The sequence below is a fragment of the Pipistrellus hanaki genome (assembly GCF_964339955.1).
Source record: "Pipistrellus hanaki genome assembly, chromosome: X".
In the NCBI taxonomy this organism is placed as follows: domain Eukaryota; kingdom Metazoa; phylum Chordata; class Mammalia; order Chiroptera; family Vespertilionidae; genus Pipistrellus; species Pipistrellus hanaki.
This window is the reverse complement of record NC_140524.1, coordinates 38,488,761-38,508,240: the sequence shown is the minus strand read 5'-3', so window position 1 is coordinate 38,508,240 and position 19,480 is coordinate 38,488,761. Positions and strand designations below refer to the sequence as shown.

General features: G+C 48.9%; 1 long non-coding RNA gene across 1 annotated transcript in view; it reads right to left on the bottom strand.

Annotated features, from left to right (window-relative positions):
• LOC311615094 overlaps positions 1–18,562 on the bottom strand; it is a 61,550-nt gene extending 42,988 nt beyond the window's left edge. The window contains exon 1 of the long non-coding RNA XR_014793735.1: positions 18,445–18,562. This is a non-coding gene — a long non-coding RNA (uncharacterized lncRNA). The remainder of the gene's footprint in view (positions 1–18,444) is intronic.
• Positions 18,563–19,480: the final 918 nt, after the last annotated feature.

The window sequence follows — 19,480 nt, the reverse complement described above, 5'->3', positions numbered from 1 at the left end:
AGCAGAGGCCAGCAGGTGCTGGGAAACAGTGAAGAGGTATATGTTTGGCATCCTAGTGTTCGCGCCTAAAAGAGAGCCTGTGTCCCAGGACACACAGCGTCCCACCTGGGGCATTCCTGCCATGTGGGACAGAGTGAACCCATAGCCATTGGGCACTGTGTACCCTGGAAACCGATCACAGGGGCTCGGATCCCTTTGTGGAGAGGACATCATCCTCTGGATTGAGTTGATAGAGGTCAGCTTCCCTCAATTCACCTCTAGAACTCACTGTATGTCAGCGTTTGAAGCCCCGCCCCCTAGGAAGGAACCCATTCCTGCCCGACCATTGGTGGACACACAAAGAAACACACACACAGACACACAGACACACACACAAACAAATGCAGGCTTGCTCATTAGCTTGGCAGGTTCTTGAAGTTAGATTGTGGGCGTGGCTTGAGGGTTGGTGTGAGACCATTTGGAACTTAGGTCCAGTCCGAATCGGGAGGTTAGGTCCTGGCTGTTGCAGTAGGCATGATTGTGGCACAAAAGGCACAAGGACCCAGAGTTCTGAAAGGGACACTTGTATCAAACCTAAAAGGACCATAATGGTCTTTCCGGAAGCTTTCTTTAATGCCATGGAGACATGGTGGTCACTGTTGTCATGAGTCTTGGCTGCCTATGAGCCAGAGCACAGGCACCCGAGAGCCCTAATTCTTGTGCTCAGAAGCCTGTCTCTACAGCTTCCTTTGGCCAGGCAGCACCTGGTCAAACACTTGAACTTGGGGACCTGGACGCGCAGCCCCTGTGTAAATCCTGACTCCCTTGTCAATCTCCTAAGTTGACAAGGACACAGTAGGTTTCACGCGGGGCAAATCGCTACCACTGGATGGCAGACTTGTACCGCTAATGTGAATCAGGTCTTTCCCAGGGCTAGCCCCCTCACTCTCCCTCCGCCCTTCGCAAAAAAAAAAAAAAAAAAAAAAAAAAAAGGCACCAGAAGAATCAAATCTGAACAATGGGGCAATGCGCACTGAATTGAACACTGGGAGGGTGATCAGAAATATACAGACACTGGCATGTGAATTTTCCATAACGGGATACATAAGAAATGATCTCAGGGAGTCCTTCTGACTCAGCTCTCAGCTAGTCCATTGGATTTTCCGCTGCATATGACAATTGGATTAACCACTGCTAAGCGCAAGATTGGCCAGACCCATTAATTGCCTGGCTGTGGGCAGCGGCCGGCCCCCTAGCTCTGAAAAACAAGTGGCCAGAGAAGAGCAGAGGACTGGCTACGGTGGCAGGTGACCGGGGGAACTGCCGATGACACTGTCCAAAGCAAGCAGTGATTTCATCTTATTTTCTTTTGTTTATTTTTATTATTTTTATTTCATTTGACTATATATATATATATATATATATATATATATATGTTTAATTTTTTTTTTTAAATTTCAGGATTACTGTTCTACAGTCTTTATCTATCCTTCTTTCTCCAACGGTTTATTCTATCTCAACCTTATCTTTATGCCTTCACCGTCATTCCAATCTTTTCCTTTGATACCCTGTTTATCTTAACCCTTTCCTGCTCTAGATTTCCCCCATTCCTTCTCTCTACCCCCTCCTAAAATTTCACCCTACGTGTATATATCTAATTTCCAACTACCTGCTTCAAACCCATTTACACCTCCCTCGCAGTTGTCCTAAAAACAAAACAAAACAAAAAAAACAAAACAGTCTTTCTCTCTAACTCTTGAAGTTGTATGTTGAATGTTAACTTTACTGAAGTTGTATGCTTTTCGTTTATAAGATTGATTTGCCTATGCTTTTTGTTTGATTGTATGTTTTTGTTAGCTGGGTTCTAGTCACCTTTATTGGTGGTTATTAATATCGCAAACACATTTCTATTCAGTGCCTTGTGTGTTGTACCTGGTTGTTTTGTATTTTGTGCCTTTAAATCAAAGCAGGAGAGAGAGAACTACACAACCAGACATCCTAGATCATGGGGAGACCAAAAAACAGCCCTCATATGAAAGAAAAGCAGGCTTCACCAGAAAAGGAAGTAAACGATATAGAAGCAAGCAACCTACCTGAGCAAGAATTCAGAGTAATGATCATAAGATGGCTAAAAAGAATGGAAGACAAATTTGACAATATGAGTAAGACCCAAGAGGAAATGAAAAAAACCCAAGAGGAAATGAAGATGACTCAAGATGAAATGCAAAATGACATTGCTACTATGAAGAACTCAATAGAAAGCATCAAGAGCAGACTTGAAGAAGCAGAGGACTGCATCAGTGAGCTAGAAGACAAGATGGAAAAAAATACCCAATTAGAGCAGCTTCTAGAAAAAAAAAATTAAAAAGCAGGAGGAGAGCCTACGGGAGCTTTGGGACAATGCAAAACAAAACAATATTCGAATAATAGGGGTTCCGGAAGGAAAGAAAACCGAGGTAGACATGGAAAGCGTATTTCAAGAAATAATGACAGAAAATTTTCCTGAGATAGAGAAGAAAAAACCCACACAAATCCAAGATGCTCGCAGAATACCAAGCAAAATGGATCCCAGAAGACCGACGCCAAGACATATTATAATTAAATTGGCAAACACCAATGACAAAGTGAGAATCTTAAAAGCAGCCAGAGAGAGACAGAAAGTTACATATAAAGGAACCCCCATCAGACTAACAACTGATTTCTCAACAGAAACTTATCAGGCCAGAAGGGAATGGGATGAAATATACAAAGTCATGCAAAGAAAGGGTCTGAATCCAAGAATACTGTACCCAGCAAGACTATCAATCAAAATTGAAGGGGAAATCAGGAGCTTCACAGACAAAAAAAGACTAAAGGAATTTATCTCCACCAAACCAGCAATGCAAGAAATGCTAAAGGGTCTACTGTAAAAATAAAGAAATAGGAAGTGAAGAAGGAACACAGGGGTACAGAATAAAACTGGCATCAAATGAGTACCTATCATTAATAACATTAAATATAAATGGTTTAAATGCTCCAATCAAAAGACATAGGGTAACAGATTGGATAAGAAAACAAGACCCATACATCTGTTGTCTACAAGAAACCCACCTCAGAAAAAGAGATGCACACAGACTGAGGGTGAAGGGATGGAAAAAGGTTTTCCAGGCAAATGGAAACGAAAAGAAAGCTGGGGTAGCAATACTTATATCTGACAAATTAGATCTCAGAGTGAAGGACATAACAAGAGACAATGAAGGCCACTTCATAATACTAAAGGGAGCAATCAAACAAGAAGAAATAACCCTGGTAAATATATATGCACCCAATACGGGAGCACCCAAATACATAAAAAAACGGCTGGAGGACATTAAGGGAGAGATTAACAGCAATACAATCATAGTAGGAGATTTTAATACCCCACTGTCACCCTTCGACAAATCATCTAAACAAAAAATCAGCAAAGAAATATCAATCCTAAATGACTCACTAGACCAGATGGAATTAATTGACATCTTCAGAACATTCCACCCCAAAGCCACAGAATAGACATTCTTCTCAAATGCACATGGGACATTCTCAAAGATAGACCACATTTTGGGACATAGGCAAAGTCTCTTCAAATTCAAGAAGATAGAAATCATATCAAGCATCTTCTCAGACCATAATGGCATAAAACTGGAAATTAACTACAATAAAAATAATCCAAAGAAATCAAACACATGGAGACTAAACAGCATGCTATTAAACAAGGACTGGGTTGCCAGAGAAATCAAGGAAGAAATTAAAAACATCCTGGAAACAAATGACAATGAAAACACAACAATCCAAAATCTATGGGACACAGCAAAAGGAGTTTTGAGAGGGAAGTTCATATCCTTACATGCCTATTGCAAAAAACTAGAAAAAAGTGTAACAGATGATCTAACTCTACAACTCAAAGAGTTAGAAAAAGAGCAACAAGAAAAGCCCAGTGTAAGTAGAAGGAAGGAAATAACAAAAATCAGAGCACAGTTAAACGACATAGAGACCAAAGAAACAATACATAAGATCAACAAAACCAAGAGCTGGTTCTTTGAACGGATAAACAAAATAGATGGGACCTCTAGCTAGAATAACCAAGAAACAAAGAGAAAGGACCCAAATAAACAAAACCAGAAATGAAAGAGGTGAAATAACAACAGACCCCACGGAAATACAACGAATAGTTACAAAATACTATGAACAACTCTACTCCAACAAACTGAACAACCTGGAGGAAATGGACATATTCCTAGAAAAATATAATCTTCCAAAACTCAATCAGGAAGAATCTAAAAATCTCAATAAACCAGTGACTTGGGAAGAAATTGAAACAGTCATCAAAAAGCTTCCAGCAAACAAAAGCCCAGGGCCAGATGGCTTCACAGGAGAGTTTTACCAAACATTCAAGGAAGAACTAAAAACTATCCTCCTCAGACTATTCCAAAAAATCCAAGAGGAAGGAACACTTCTAAATTCCTTCTATGAAGCCAGCATCACCCTAATAACAAAACCAGATAAAGACAACTCAATGAAAGAGAATTACAGGCCAATATCCCTCATGAACATAGATGCCAAAATCCTCAACAAAATTCTAGCAAATCGACTCCAGAAGAACATCACAAAGATCATACACCACGACCAAGTAGGATTTATTCCAGGAATGCAAGGATGGTACAATATCCGCAAATCAATAAACGTGATACATCACATAAACAAATTGAAAGATAAAAATCTTATAGTCATATCAATGGATGCAGAAAAAGCATTTGATAAAATCCAACACCCTTTTCTGATAAAAACTCTTAACAAGGTGGGAGTACAAGGATCATACCTCAACATAATAAAAGCTATATATGATAAACCCACAGGCAACATTATACTCAATGGGCAAAAACTAAAACCATTCCCTCTAAGAACAGGAACAAGACAGGGATGCCCACTCTCGCCATTCCTGTTTGACATAGTACTGGAAGTAGTAGCCATTGCAATTAGACAAGAGGAGGAAATAAAAGGCATCCAAATTGGAAAAGAAGAAGTAAAGTTATCCTTATTTGCAGATGACATGATATTGTACATAAAAAAACCAAAAGACTCCATTAAAAAACTAATTGACTTAATAAATGAACTTGGCAATGTAGCAGGATACAAAATTAATTCCAAGAAATCCATGGCATTTCTATACACCGATAGTGAAACTGCAGAAACAGAGACTAAAAAAGCAATTCCATTTACCATCGCACCAAAAAAATTAAGATACCTAGGAATAAATTTAACTAAGGATGTAAAGGACCTATATGCGGAAAACTACAGGACACTGAAAAAAGAGATAGAGGAAGATGTAAGGAGATGGAAGAACATACCATGTTCATGGATTGGTAGGATCAACATCATCAAAATGTCCATACTTCCTAAAGCAATCTATAGGTTCAATGCACTCCCCATTAAAATACCAACGACATATTTCACCGACCTAGAAAGAACTCTCCAAAAGTTCATTTGGAACAATAAAAGACCCCGAATAGCCACAGCAATCCTGAGAAAGAAGAGTAACGTAGGAGGGATCTCAATACCAGACTTCAAACTATATTACAAAGCCACTGTTCTCAAAACAGCCTGGTACTGGCACAAGAACAGACATATAGATCAATGGAATTGAATCGAGAACCCAGATATCAACCCAAATCACTATGCTCAATTAATATTTGACAAAGGAGGCACGAATATACAATGGAGTCAAGACAGTTTCTTCAATAAATGGTGTTGGGAAAATTGGACAGACACATGCAAAAGGATGAAACTAGATCACCAACTTACACCATTCACAAAAATAAACTCGAAATGGTTACAGGACTTAAACATCAGACGGGAAACCATAAAAATACTAGAAGCATCCACAGGCAGCAAAATCTCAAACGTATGCCAAAAGAACTTCTTCACTGATACTGCCCATAGGGCAATGGAAGCTAAAGAGAAAATAAACAAATGGGACTACATCAAAATAAAAAGCTTTTTTACAGCAAAAGAAACCATCAACAAAACAACAAGAAAGCCCACAGTGTGGGAGAACATATTTGCAAATGATACCACTGATAAAGGTTTAATCTCCAACATCTACAAACAGCTTATACAACTAAATAAAAGGAAGATAAATAATCCAATTAAAAAACGGGCAATGGACCTAAATAGAACATTTTCAAAAGAAGACAGAAGGAAGGCCAAAAGGCACATGAAAACATGCTCAAAGTCACTAAATGTCCGAGAGATGCAAATCAAAACAACAATGCGGTACCATCTCACACCTGTCAGAATGGCCAACATGAACAAATCAACAAACGACAAGTGTTGGCAAGGTTGCAGAGAAAAAGGAACCCTCGTGCACTGCTGGTGGGAATGCAGACTGGTGCAACCACTGTGGAGAACAGTGTGGAGTTTCCTCAAAAAACTGAAAATGGAACTCCCAATTGACCCAGTAATCCCACTTCCAGGAATATATCCCAAGAAACTAGAAACACCAATCAGAAAGGATATATGCACCCCTATGTTTATAGCAGCACAATCTACAATAGCCAGAATTTGGAAACAGCCTAAGTGTCCGTCAGCAGATGATTGGATCCAAAAACCATGGTACATCTACACAATGGAATACTATGCTGCCATAAAAAAGAAGGACTTTTCATCATTTGCAGCAACCTGGATGGAATTGGAGAACATCATGCTGAGTGAAAAAAGCCAATCAATGAAAGAGAAACACCACATGACCTCACTCATTTATGGATAATAAAGAGCATTATAAACTGATGAACCAAAAGATAGATATAGAGACAGTATATCAACAAGTAGACTGTCAAATTACAGAGGGGAGGGGAGGAAGATCTGGGGGAGATAATAGATCAACCGAAGGTCTTTTATACATGCATATAAGTACAACCAATGGACTCAAAACTCTGGGGAGGGAGGGGATGTGTGGGAAGGAGGGAGGGGGGCAAAAAAAAATCAATAAAATATATTAAAAAAAACAAAACAAAACAACAACAAAGCAAGCAGTGAGAGCTGTGACACCATGTGGCAAGGGACTGGAGCGCTAAGACAGGGTGGCAGACGACCCCCGGAGGATCCCCAGGGAAGACCCCTGAAGATCCTCTTGCACCAGTAGCCCGAGAGGACAAGGTTCCCGCTCCCAGGATGGGGGAATGCGGTCGGCCAGAGGGATGAGGAGAGGGATCCCAGATGCAACAACTGCTTTGGTGGCCTTTCCAAGCCCCTTCATCCTGGAGACAGAACCTCAAATCACCCTAGGAGAAGTAACCAGGCTGCTGCTTCTTGGAAGGCTTCTGGTGCTTCCCTGGGCCTTTTTTTGACCCACAAAAAGTCAGAGGTAGAGGCAGGGCTCACAGGTAGGGTGGGATCTGTGGAACCACAGTGCCATGGGGCGGGCAGAATCCTTCTCCAGCAGACCTGCCAGCAAGTGCCCTGCACCTGGCGATCCCATGTGGAAGACCTGCCAGCGGGCAGGGTCTGGGCATCCGGGAGCATTGTGCTGTGGGTCCGGGTGGCCCGCACACCTGCATGGTGCCTAAGGAAGGGACAGGGGGGCCCTGTAAGCAGCAGTGCTTCCCCAGCTGTGTGCCCTAACTCCCCTGTGCTGAGGGGCGTGGCCTGGGTGGCAGCCAAGTTCTCAGCTCAGCAGCTGCAGCTCCTACCTGTCCCTGAGGCCCCGGAGGGTGGCGCTGCTGAGGGAGCCAGGTCCACTAGTGGGCTCCCTGCATTGTGTGCCCAGCGGAGGCCTGGGATCTAACCACCAGGGAGACTGGGAAAGGGTAGCAGGCTGCAGTAATGGGAGGTACAGCTTCTTCCTGGCAGCCAGGGCACTTCCCCATGGCACTTGGACATGCACTCACAAGCGCAGGAGCTAGTCCCAGACCAGGCAGAGGCCAGCAGGTGCAGGTCAGCATAGACGGAAAAGCTGTGTGTGTGGCATCCTAGTGTTCGCGCCTAAAGGAGAGCCTGTGTCCGAGGACACACAGATTCCCACCTGGGGCATTCCTGCCATGTGGGACAGAGTGAACCCTTAGCCATTGGGCACTGTATACTCTGGGAACCGATCACAGAGGCTCGGATCCCTTTGTGGAGAGGACATCATCTCTGGATTGAGTTGATAGAGGTCAGCTTCCCTCAATTCACCTCCAGAACTCACTGTGTGTAAGCGTTCCAAGCCCCAACCCCTAGGGAGGAACCCATCCCTGCCCTACCTTTGGTGGACACACAAAGAAACACACACACACACACACACACACACACAGACAGACACACACACATATGCAGGAATGCTCATTAGCTTGGCAGGTTCTTGAAGTTAGATTGTGGGCGTGGCTTTACTGTCAGTGTGAGATCATTTGGTGCTTAGGTACAGTCCAAATCAGGAGCTTAGGTCCTGGCTGTTGCTGTAGGCACATTATTGTGGCACAAACCACACAAGGACCCAGAGCGCTTGAAGGCACATGTGTATCAAACCCAAAAGAACATGATGGTCTTTCCGGAAGCTGTCTCTAATGCCACGTAGGCATGGCGGTCGTCATAGTCCTGCATCTTGGCTTCCAATGAGTCAGAGGACAGGTACCCGAGAGCCCTAAGTCTTGTGCTCAGAAGCGCGTCTCTACAGCTTCCTTTGGTCAGAAAGCACCTGGTCAAACACTTGAACTTGCGGACCTGGATCCATAGCCCCTGTGCAGATCCTCACTCCCTTGTCAGTCTCCTAAACTGACAAGGACACAGCCTGTATCACCCGGGGCAAATCGCTACCGCTGGATGGCAGCATTGTACCGCTAATGTGAATCAGGCATTTCCCAGGTCCAGCCCCATCACTCTCCCTCCGCCCTTCCCTACGAAAAAAAAAAAAGGAAATAATAATAATTAAAAAAAATACGTACCAGGGAAATCAAATCTAAAAAACAGGCAATGGACACCGAATTGAACACTTCTGAGGGTGATCAGAAGAAAATGGACACTGGAATGTGAATTTTCCCGAACGGGATACATAAGAAATGATCTCAGGGAGTCCTTCTGACTTAGCTGTCAGCAGGTCCATTGGATTTACCGCTGCACGGGACAATTGGATTATCAGCTGCTAAGCGCAAGATTCGCTGGACCCCTTTAATCGCCTGGCTGTGGGCAGTGGCCGGCCCATGAGCCCTGATAACCAAGCGGCTAGAGAAGAGCAGAGGACAGGCCAGGGTGCCAGGTGACCGGGGGAACGGCAGATGCCTCTGTCCACAGTGAGCAGGGAGAGCTGTGACAGGATTTGGGAAGGGACTGGAGCGCTAAGCCAGGGTGGCAGAAGCCCCCCGGAGGATCCTCAGGGAAGACCCCTGAAGATCCTCTTGCACCAGTAGCCCGAGAGGTCAAGGTTCCCGCTCCCCGGATGGGGGAATGCGGTCAGCCAGAGGTTTGAGGAGAGGGATCCCAGTTGCAACAACTGCTTTGGTGGCCTTTCCAAGCCCCTTCCTTCTGGCAACAGAACTCCAAAGCCTCCCCAGCACCCTAGGAGTAACCAGGCTGCTCTTGGAAGGCTTCTGGTCTCCCTGTGCCTTTTTTGACCCACAAAAAGGCAGAGGTAGAGGCCGGGCTCACAGGGAGGGTGGGATCTGTGGAGCCACAGTGTCATGGGGCGGGCGGAAACCTTCTCCAGCAGACCTGCCAGCAAGTGCCCTGCACCTAGCGATCCCATGGGGAAGACCTGCGAGCGGGCAGGGTCTGGGCATCCGGGAGCATTGTGCAGCGGGTCCGGGTGGCTGCACACCTGCATGGTGCCTAAGGAAGAGACAGGGGGGCCCTGGAAGCAGCATTGCTTCCCCAGCAGGGCGCCCTGACTCCCCTGTGCTGAGGGGCGTGGCCTCGGTGGCAGCCATGATCTCAGCTCAGCAGCTGCAGCTCCTACCTGGCCCTGTGGCCCCGGAGGGTGGAGTTGCTGACGGAGACAGGTCCACTAGTGGGCTCCCTGCATTGTGCGCCCAGCGGAGGCCTGGGATCCATCCATCAGGGAGAGTGGGAAAGGATAGCAGGCTGCAGCGATGGGAGGTACAGCTTCTTCCTGGCCTCCGAAGCACTTCACCATGGCGCTTGGGCATGCACTCCCAAGCGTAGGATCTGATCCCAGACCAGGCAGAGGGCAGCAGGTGCAGGGCAGCATAAACGGAAAAGGTGTGTGTGTGGCATCCTAGTCCTCGCGCCTAAAGAAGAGCCTGTGTCCTAGGACACACAGCGTGCCACCTAGGGCATTCCTGCCATGTGGGACAGAGTGAACCCGTGGCTATTGGGCACTTGTACCCTGGGAACCGATCACAGGGGCTCGGATCCCTTTGTGAAGAGGACATCATCCTCTGGATTGAGTTCATAGCGGTCACCTTCCCTCAATTCACCTCCTGAACTCACTGTATGTAAGCGTTCCAAGCCCGGACCCCTAGGAAGAAACCCATTCCTTCCAGACCCTCGGTGGACACACAAAGAAACACACACACAGACACAGACACACACACACACACACACAAATGCAGGCATGCTCATTAGCTTGACAGGTTCTTGGAGTTACATTGTGGGCGTGGCTTGAGGGTCAGTGTGAGACCATTTGGGGCTTAGGTCCAGTCCGAATCGGGAGGTTAGGTCCTGGCTGTTGCAGTAGGAGCGATTGTGGCACAAAAGGCACAAGGACCCCGAGTGCTGAAAGGGACACTTGTATTAAACCGAAAGGACCATAATTGTCTTTCCAGAAGCTTGCTTTAATGCCATGGAGGCATGGCGGTCGCCGTGGTCATGAATCTTGGCTGCCTATTAGCCAGAGTACAGGCACCCGAGAGCCCTAAGTCTTTTGCTCAGAAGCGCGTCTCTACAGTTTCCTTTGGTCAGAAAGCACCTGGTCAAACATTTGAACTTGCGGACCTGGATCCATAGCCCCTGTGCAGATCCTCACTCCCTTGTCAGTCTCCTAAACTGACAAGGACTCAGCCTGTATCACCCGGGGAAATCGCTACCGCTGGATGGCAGCCTTGTATCGCTAATGTGAATCAGGCATTTTCCAGGGCCAGAGCCCTCACTCTGCCTCCACCCTTCGCTACAAAAAAAAAAAAAAAAAGGTACTAGGGGAATCAAATCTGAACAACTGGACAATACTCAACCAATTGAACACTCTGAGGGTGATCAGAAGGATACGGACACAGCCATGTGAATTTTCCCGAAGGGGATACATAAGAAATGATCTCAGGGAGTCCTTCTGACTCAGCTGTCAGCTGGTCCATTGGATTTACCGCTGCACGCCACATTAGATTAACTGCTGCTAAGTGCAAGATTTGCCAGACCCCTTTAATCACCTGGCTGTGGGCAGGGGCCGGCACCCGAGCCCTAAATACCAAGTGGCTAGAGAAGAGCAGAGGACAGGCTAGGGTGCCAGGTGACCAGGGGAATGCAGATTCCGCTGTCCAGAGCAAGCAGTGAGAGCTGTGACACCATGCGGCAAGGGACTGGAGCGCTAAGACAGGGTGGCAGAAGCCCCCCGGAGGATCCCCAGGGAAGACCCCTGAAGATCCCTGTGCACCAGAAGCCCGAGAGGACAAGGTTCCCGCTCCCCGGATGGGGGAATGCGGTCCGCCAGAGGGCTGAGGAGAGGGATCCCAGATGCCAGAAGTGCTTTGGTGGCCTTTCCAAGCCCCTTCCTCCTGGACACAGAACCCCAAAGCCTTCCCAGCACCCTAGGAGAAGTAACTAGGCTGCTGCTTCTTGGAAGGCTTTTAGTGCTTCCCCGCGCCTTTTTTGACCCACAAAAAGTCAGAGATAGAGGCCGTGCTCACAGGGAGGGTGGGATCTGTGGAGCCACAGTGCCATGGGGCCGGCAGAATCCTTCTCCAGCAGACCTGCCAGCAAGTGCCCTGCACCAGGCGATCCCATGTGGAAGACCTGCCAGCGGGCAGGGTCTGGGCATCCGGGAGCATTGTGCTGTGGGTCCTGGTGGCCCGCACAACTGCGTGGTGCCTAAGGAAGGGACAGGGGGACCCTGGTAGAAGCAGGGCTTCCCCAGCTGGGCACCCTAACTCCCCTGTGCTGAGGGGCGTGGCCTCGGTGGCAGCCATGTTCTCAGCTCAGCAGCTGCAGCTCCTACCTGGCACTGTGGCCCCGGGAGGGTGGCGCTGCTAAGGGAGCCAGGTCCACTAGCGGGCTCCCTGCATTGTGTGCCCAGCGGTGGCCTCGGATCCAACCACCAGAAAGACTGGGAAAGGGTAGCAGGCTGCAGCCATGGGAGGTACAGCTTCTTCCTGGACCACGGAGCACTTCAGCATGGCGCTTGTGCTCGCACCCGCAAGCGCAGGAGCTGGTCCCAGACCAAGCAGAGGCCAGCAGGTGCTGGGAAACAGAGTGAAGAGGTATATGTTTGGCATCCCAGTGTTCGCGCCTAAAAGAGAGCCTGTGACCCAGGACACACAGCGTCCCACTTGGGGCATTCCTGCCACGTGGGACAGAGTGAACCCATAGCCATTGGGCACTGTGTACCCTGGAAACTGATCACAGGGGCTCGGATCCCTTTGTGGAGAGGACATCATCCTCTGGATTGAGTTGATAGAGGTCAGCTTCCCTCAATTCACCTCCAGAACTCACTGTGTGTAAGCGTTCCAAGCCCCTACCCCTAGGGAGGAAACCATCCCTGCCCGACCTTTGGTGGACACACAAAGAAACACACACACACACACACACACACACACACACACAGACAGACACACACACATATGCAGGAATGCTCATTAGCTTGGCAGGTTCTTGAAGTTAGATTGTGGGCGTGGCTTTACTGTCAGTGTGAGATCATTTGGTGCTTAGGTACAGTCCAAATCAGGAGCTTAGGTCCTGGCTGTTGCTGTAGGCACATTATTGTGGCACAAACCACACAAGGACCCAGAGCGCTTGAAGGCACATGTGTATCAAACCCAAAAGAACATGATGGTCTTTCCGGAAGCTGTCTCTAATGCCACGTAGGCATGGCGGTCGTCATAGTCCTGCATCTTGGCTTCCAATGAGTCAGAGGACAGGTACCCGAGAGCCCTAAGTCTTGTGCTCAGAAGCGCGTCTCTACAGCTTCCTTTGGTCAGAAAGCACCTGGTCAAACACTTGAACTTGCGGACCTGGATCCATAGCCCCTGTGCAGATCCTCACTCCCTTGTCAGTCTCCTAAACTGACAAGGACACAGCCTGTATCACCCGGGGCAAATCGCTACCGCTGGATGGCAGCATTGTACCGCTAATGTGAATCAGGCATTTCCCAGGTCCAGCCCCATCACTCTCCCTCCGCCCTTCCCTACGAAAAAAAAAAAAAAGGAAATAATAATAATAATAAAAAAAAATACGTACCAGGGAAATCAAATCTAAAAAACAGGCAATGGACACCGAATTGAACACTCTGAGGGTGATCAGAAGAAAATGGACACTGGAATGTGAATTTTCCCGAACGGGATACATAAGAAATGATCTCAGGGAGTCCTTCTGACTCAGCTGTCAGCAGGTCCATTGGATTTACCGCTGCACGGGACAATTGGATTATCAGCTGCTAAGCGCAAGATTCGCTGGACCCCTTTAATCGCCTGGCTGTGGGCAGTGGCCGGCCCATGAGCCCTGATAACCAAGCGGCTAGAGAAGAGCAGAGGACAGGCCAGGGTGCCAGGTGACCGGGGGAATGGCAGATGCCTCTGTCCACAGTGAGCAGGGAGAGCTGTGACAGGATTTGGCAAGGGACTGGAGCGCTAAGACAGGGTGGCAGAAGCCCCCCGGAGGATCCTCAGGGAAGACCCCTGAAGATCCTCTTGCACCAGTAGCCCGAGAGGTCAAAGTTCCCGCTCCCCGGATGGGGGAATGCGGTCAGCCAGAGGTTTGAGGAGAGGGATCCCAGTTGCAACAACTGCTTTGGTGGCCTTTCCAAGCCCCTTCCTTCTGGCAACAGAACTCCAAAGCCTCCCCAGCACCCTAGGAGTAACCTGGCTGCTTCTTGGAAGGCTTCTGGTGTCTCCCTGTGCCTTTTTTGACCCACAAAAAGGCAGAGGTAGAGGCCGGGCTCACAGGGAGGGTGGGATCTGTGGAGCCACAGTGTCATGGGGCGGGCGGAAACCTTCTCCAGCAGACCTGCCAGCAAGTGCCCTGCACCTAGCGATCCCATGGGGAAGACCTGCGAGCGGGCAGGGTCTGGGCATCCGGGAGCATTGTGCAGCCGGTCCGGGTGGCCGCACACCTGCATGGTGCCTAAGGAAGAGACAGGGGGGGCCTGGAAGCAGCAGCGCTTCCCCAGCAGGGCGCCCTGACTCCCCTGTGCTGAGGGGCGTGGCCTCGGTGGCAGCCATGTTCTCAGCTCAGCAGCTGCAGCTCCTACGTGGCCCTGTGGTCCGGAGTGTGGAGCTGCTGAGGTAGCCAGGTCCACTAGTGGGCTCCCTGCATTGTGCGCCCAGAGGAGGCCTGGGACCCAACCACCAGGGAGAGTGGGAAAGGATAGCAGGCTGCAGCCATGGGAGGTTCAGCTTCTTCCTGGACCCCGGAGAACTTCACCATGGCGCTTGTGCTCGCAACCGCAAGCGCAGGAGCTGGTCCCAGACCAAGCAGAGGCAAGCAGGTGCAAGGAAACATAGAGTGAACAGGTATATGTTTGGCATCCTAGTGTTCGCGCCTAAAAGAGAGCCTGTGTCCCAGGACACACAGCGTCCCACCTGGGGCATTCCTGCCATATGGGACGGAGTGAACACATAGCCATTGGGCACTGTGTACCCTGGGAACCGATCACATGGGGCTCGGATCCCTTTGTGGAGAGGACATCATCCTCTGGATTGAGTTCATAGCGGCCAGCTTGCCTCAATTCACCTCCAGAACTCACTGTGTGTAAGAGTTCTAAGCCCCGCCCCCTAGGAAGGAACCCATCCCTTCCGGACCCTTGGTGGACACACAAAGAAACACTCTCACACACACGCGCGCACACACACACACACACACACACACACACGAACACACACACAGAGACACAAATGCAGGCGTGCTCATTAGCTTGACAGGTTCTTGAAGTTAGATTGTGGGCGTGGCTTGAGGGTCAGTGCTAGACCATTTGGGGCTTAGGTTCAGTCCGAATCCGGAGGTTAGGTCCTGGCTGTTGAAGTAGGCGTGATTGTGGCACAAAATGCACAAGGACCCCGAGTGCTGAAAGGGACACTTGTGTAAAACCAAAAGGATCAGAATGGTCTTTTCGGAAGCTTTCTTTAATGCCATGGAGGCATGGCGGTCGCCCAGGTCATGAGTTTTGGCTACCTATTAGCCAGAGCACAGGCACCCGAGAGCCCTCAGTCTTGTGCTCAGAAATGCGTCTTTACAGCTTCCTTTGGCCAGGCAGCACCTGGTCAAACACTTGAACTTGGGGACCTGGACGCACAGCCCCTGTGTAAATCCTGATTCCCTTGTTAGTCTCCTAAGATGACAAGGACACAGCAGGTTTCACTTGGGGCAAATCGCTACCGCTGGATGGCAGCCTTGTACCACTAAAGTGAATCAGGCCTTTCACAGGGCCAGCCCCCTCACTCTCCCTCCGCCCTTCGCTACAAAAAAAAAAAAAAAAAAAAAAAAAAGAAAAGAAAAAAGTTACCAAGGGAATCAAATCTGAACAACGGGGCAATGCGCACCCAATTGAACACTCTGAGGGTGATCAGAAGAATACGGACACTGGCATGTGAATTTTTCGAAATGGGATACATAAGAAATGATCTCAGGGAGTCCTTCTGACTCAGCTCTCAGCTAGTCCATTGGATTTCCCGCTGCAAGCGACAATTGGATTAACCGCTGGTAAGCGCAAGATTGGCCGGACCCCTTTAATCGCCTGGCTGTGTGCAGGGGCCGGCCCTGAGTTCTGAAACCAAGTGGCCAGAGAAGAGCAGAGGACAGGCCAGGGTGCCAGGTGACGGGGGGAACTGTAGATGCCGCTGTCCAGAGCGAGCAGTGAGAGCTGTGACAGGATTTGGCAAGGAACTGGAGCGCTAAGACAGGGTGGCAGAAGCCCCCCGGAGGATCCTCAGGGAAGACCCCTGAAGATCCTCTTGCACCAGTAGCCCGAGAGATCAAGGTTCCCGCTCCCCGGATGGGGGAATGCGGTCGGCCAGAGGTTTGAGGAGAGGGATCCCAGTTGCAACAACTGCTTTGGTGGCCTTTCCAAGCCCCTTCCTTCTGGCAACAGAACTCCAAAGCCTCCCCAGCACCCTAGGAGTAACCAGGCTGCTTCTTGGAAGGCTTCTGGTGTCTCCCTGTGCCTTTTTTGACCCACAAAAAGGCAGAGGTAGAGACCGGGCTCACAGGGAGGGTGGGATCTGTGGAGCCACAGTGCCATGGGGCGGGTAGAATCCTTCTCCAACAGAGCTGCCAGCAAGTGCCCTGCATCTGGAGATCCCATGTGGAAGACCTGCGATTGGCAGGGTCTGGGCATCCGGGGGTATTGTGCTGTGGGTCCGGGTGTCCTGCACACCTGCAAGGTGCCTAAGGAAGAGAAAGAGGGCCCTGGAAGCAGCAGCGCTTCACCAGCTGGGCGCCCTGACTCTCCTTTGCTGAGGGGCGTGGCCTCTGTGGCAGTTATTTTCTCAGCTCATCAGCTGCAGCTCCTACCTGGCCCTGTGGCCCCGGAGGGTGGCGATGCTGAGGGAGCCAGGTCCACTAGTGGGCTTCCTGCATTGTGTGCCCAGTGGAGTCCTGGGACCCAACCACCATGGAGAGCGGGAAAGGGTAGCAGGCTGCAGCCATGGGAGGTACAGCTTCTTCCTGGCCACTGGAGCACTTCCCCATGGCGCTTGTGCATGCACTCACAAGTGCAGGAGCTGGTCCCAGACCAAGCAGAGGCCAGCAGGTGCAGGTCTGCATAGACAGAAAAGGTGTGTGGTTGGCATCCTAGTCCTCCAAGCCCCGACCCCTAGGAAGAAACCCATCCCTTCCAGACCCTCGGTGGACACACAAAGAAATACTCACACACACACACACACACACACACACAGACATAAATGCAGGCATGATCATTAGCTTGGCAGGTTCTTGAAGTTAGATTGTGGGCATGTCTTGATGGACAGTGTGAGACTATTTGGGGCTTAGGTTCAGTCCGAATCAGGAGTTTAGGTACTGGCTGTTGCAGTAGGCTCATGATTGTGGCACCAACCGCACAAGAACACAGAGGGCTTGAAGGTCCAGGTGTATCAAACCCAAAAGAACATAATGGTCTTTCCAGAAGCTTTCTCTAATGACACACAGGCATGGCGGTCCCCATGTTCCTGAGTCTTTGCTTCTTATGAGCCAGGGGACAGGCACCCGAGAGCCCTAAGTCTTGTGCTCAGAAGCCAGTTTCTACAGCTTCCTTTGTCCAGAAAGCACCTGGTCAAACACTGGAACTTGGGGACCTGGACCCTAGCCCCTGTGCAGATCCTCACTCCCTTGTCAGTCTCGTAAGCTGACAAGGACACAGCAGGTTTCATCCCAAGTTAGCCCCCGTACTCTCCCTCCATCCTTTGCTACAAAATAACAACAATAATAATAATAAAAAAATAAAAGAAATAAGTACAAGGGTATCAAATCTGAACAATGGGCCAATGCTCACCCAATTGGCCAGAAGGATGAGGAGAGAGATTCCAGATACCACCATTGCTTTGGTGGACTTTCCAAACCCCTTCCTACTGGCGACAGCACTCTAAAGACTACAGAAGAAATGGGTTTCAGAAACTGGCAGCTGTTGTGCTGTATATTGCACAAATACTTTTGAGATCCCGCTAATATAAAAGTATATAAGAAACATTTCATTAAAATTTTTATAATAATCTGTAATACATAATTATTAATAAGGAACCACAACATTTGCTAATGACTGAAATATAGTGGCAACCATACTTTGGTAAAAACTTCTGTTTGAATTTTAACCCTGCTAAGTCTGGCCCCTGCATGTGATTAAAACACTGGGTACTTACCTCAGCTTCCAGGTGGAGACCTGGAGGCTGAGGCAATTTTCCCTAGCCTGGGACCAGGACCACAGGAGAATGGTTCCCACTGACTCAGGAGCTTCAGGGATAGAAACTGTAGATAACCTTTAGAGTCTAACCGCTGAGCTCTGCTTCTGTGTTATCACTATTGCAAGATAGGGCCACATTCCAATGTCCAGCAGGATGTGACTGGGAACCAACCCTGCGGGCTGTCCCCAGTCTTTAGAATTTAGTCTTTAGGATTTATAATTTAAAACAAAGGAAAATTCCTGTCATTTGAACCTTTAAAAGGGACTGCCTACCCCTGAAACGGGGCAGTCATTTGGAGTCCACCTGCGTGTGGTGCTCTTGTGGCTGTCCTGGCCAGTCAATAAATCCTTGCCTGCTTTTTTTAATTAATTAATCAGCCTCCGGTGGTCTTATTTTGAACCCAGGGTTCGACCCCAGAACAATGACTTACTATTATCGTGTTGCATTCATTTCCAAAGTGGCTTTACTGGCACCTCGCTCCCCTGCTTGCTTAGCCAGTGCCGCCAGTCTCTTCACTCCCAGCTTAGGCGCCTTAGTGCCTACGCACTACGCGCGCCAATGAGGTAAGCGCCTACGCGCCACACGTCTCTGCGCCACACGTCTATGCGCAGACGCGCATGCGTAACATTTCTCTACCAGCAAGGAATAATTTGTGGTTGATTGCCACGTCATCAGTCTTCGACTGACTTGTTTGGTGTGTGTAATAGGAACTATTTTGCTGTCTATTATTGTAACTCAGGGGAGTCTCCCCACTGGGACACAGATCAAAAATGTTTTGAAAAGTGCATTTATTTCCTATGTACGGTCTGCAGCCGGCTTGTGCCGGGAAGACGGGACCGGACTGCTGCACTAAGCTCTGGAAACATTTTGCTTATATAGGGTTTGTTGGGTCGAACCCTGGGTTCAAAATAAGACCACCGGAGGCTGATGATTGAATAAAAAAGCTCTGCTTGACTGTCAAATTACAGCGGGGAGGTTGGGGAGGTCTGGGGGAGATAAGAGATCAACCGAAGGACTTGTATACATGCATATAAGTACAACCAATGGACACAAAACTCTGGGAGGGAGGGTATGTACGGGAGGGGGGGGCAAGGGTATATGTACAAAAATAATAATTTAATAAAAAAATATATTAAAAAATAAAAAAGGACTTTAAGGTTGACCAGCCTTCCAGGTTCCTTGTCCACACCTCTCTGCTAGTGAAGGCAATGGGCAGCTTCCAACAGGTGGGGGATATTGTTCTTGATGGCCATTCATTCATGGTAGCTGCTACTGCCTAGCTGTTGAAATCTTCCTGGTGGTGAGTGCTTCCATTTGCTTGAGAGAATGTTTATTAGCAAGCTGGGAGACAGCGAACACCAGAAGAAACTGCTGGGGGGCCGCTGACGGAGGTACCCCTCACAGGGAGGCACCCACGAGGGCTACTTCCCTGCCAGGAGCTACCTACCGGCTTGGACAGGGAAACC